Source organism: Cololabis saira, chromosome 16, assembly GCF_033807715.1.
Source record: "Cololabis saira isolate AMF1-May2022 chromosome 16, fColSai1.1, whole genome shotgun sequence".
Classification (NCBI taxonomy): domain Eukaryota; kingdom Metazoa; phylum Chordata; class Actinopteri; order Beloniformes; family Belonidae; genus Cololabis; species Cololabis saira.
This window is the reverse complement of record NC_084602.1, coordinates 10,018,912-10,021,285: the sequence shown is the minus strand read 5'-3', so window position 1 is coordinate 10,021,285 and position 2,374 is coordinate 10,018,912.

The following is a 2,374-nucleotide window of genomic DNA, read 5'->3' as shown; positions in this document are numbered from 1 at the left end:
CTCAAGGTGATGTTATATTTCAGTCCCCCATAAAGGAATAAGCAGTTAAAACAACTGAGAAGTCTTTTTAAACAGTAATTGTTTTACAAATCCTTTTTTCTTGGCTGACTGCAGAGACAAGTCTCACTTTGTCTGCTAAAAATCCAATTGTGCCACAAATACCAAAGAGACCTAACACTAAAAATACATTTAATGCTGCAAAAAATAAAAAATCTGCAAGATTTGTGTCTTTGATTTATAATGATGTCCAACTGCATCGTAAATATCTAGAAAAGTGTTTACCTTCAACACCCCAAACACTGATGAAGAGGTTTTCATGACGTAGAATGGATCAGCAACCTCTGACTTAGTTACTTAATGTAAAATGCTTCCCTCCTTTTATTTGTCATTAGTCTGTAAAAGTCAATTACTGATCTTGTAAATTCTGACTATTGAAGTTTGTGTGAAATCTGTCATCAACCGGTACATATAACAAAACGACAGCAAGTGGACGGTCTTTTATATGCACTTTTTGTAGAAAATAAAACTTTAAATGACCTATTTGTCAGTGGGGAAACCTAAATAAGCCATCATTTAAGTGTTTTTAGAGGATATAAATAGGTATTTATTGTAGGGAGATTTACAGCTAACTTTAATGACCGTTTTGTGATGTATTTTCCATTTTGAATCGAAACTGCCTCCGTTCATGTTTCTATGGTTGTTAACAAAAGTTTAGACTATTGTCATCTAATTACAGACTTAGGTTGGTTTCAACTCTTGTATTCTCCTCTTACGACGTGTTTGCAGGAGAAATGGGTCAGAATAAAAGGTCTTTTAGATGTTGTAAGCTGGAAACACAACCCCACAAAGCAGTAAAGGCTGGAATGTGTTACAACTCAGAAATGTACATATGAGTGTTTGATGAGAAAAAAATAGGAAATATTAGTTTTCACTGTCCCAATGCTTCTGGTTTGGGGTGGGGGTTAATAATTAAGGAGATCTTTTAGTTGCTTGGCTACTGGGATAAAAGTTAGCTTTAATCTGAAGACAAAAGGCTGAAAATTATTTCAGAGTTTCTTTCTCAACACTGAGGACTGCAGAATTGTATCTAAATGTAGCAAAACTATAAAAACATTTAATAAATGTGATTTATAACTGTGAAAGGTCACATGTTGACATGAATTTAAGGATCCAAGCTGTTACACCAGCTGCAGCTCATCTCTCCAGCTATTTCCACATCCCAAAGGAACTCCAAATCATTAGTGTTTTTACCAAACTACTGCCTGTAAATAAGATGTTTTAGTCTGTTCAGAATCCCATCCCTGGGTCTTGATTAGGGTGGGATTTTTTAATAAAGTCGCTTCCTACATTACTCTGATAAAGACAAAAATGCTTCAGAAACTCTCTTCAGAAACCTTTCAGAGGATTGTCCAGTTCTTCTTGTACAGTCTGAGGAGCTGCAGCTCTGCAATCAGACTGTGGTTTTTCAAGGTTAACTAAAATTCCCCACAAAATAAAACAGTGAGTCTGTAAATGAGAATGATTCTTCAAAATGAACCTCTGTTCATGGCGAGTCCTCCCATCCTGACCTGATTCTGCTGGAGCGTTCATGTGAAATTCGACCATGTCAGAAGAGCGATGATGCAACTTGCTTCTAAGACTGGAGGCAAAGGGAGACGGAGCGTGTAATTTTTAAGTGACCATCTGGTGCCACATCAATTGTTTCTGGAGAATGCACAAGTGCTAACCTCAGAACCTGACCGGCCACGTCTTTTCATTAGTGTGCTAAACATGCATTAGTCAATGTTTAAATGTCTGAGGGTGTCATTAAGTCATAAAAATCTACTTATTACAGTAAAATCTGTGCAAAAACTTTATTGTCAGCAAATTCTTTCAAACATCTGTTAGTCAACAAGAACATAATGCTGGATATATTACTCTAATTACTACAGAAGAGTATTAGGGCCAGGCAGGAGAAAAATAAAAATAATATTTTAGAGGAGGAAGAATTTTTTGTCATTATGCACTTCGAGAAAAAAGTCGAAATGTCGAGAAAAAACTTGAAATGTCAAGATTAATGTTGAAGTAAAATTTCAAGAATAAAGTCGAAATTTCGTGAATAAAGTCGAAATTTCGTGAATAAAGTCGAAATTGTACTTCGACTTTTTTCTCTAAATTGTATGTCAACATTAATCTCAACATTTCAACTTTTTTCTCGAAGTGTACAATGAAAAAAAAAATCTTCCTCCTCTAAAACATTATTTTTATTTTTCTCCTGCCTGGCCCTAATACTCTTCCGTAAATTACAGAGTTTATTTGTAAGTATCTTTTTCTTCTTTGAGTCCTGATTTGTTGATCACTGAGACAAACAGAGCAGCTTTAGAACCGGGTCCAG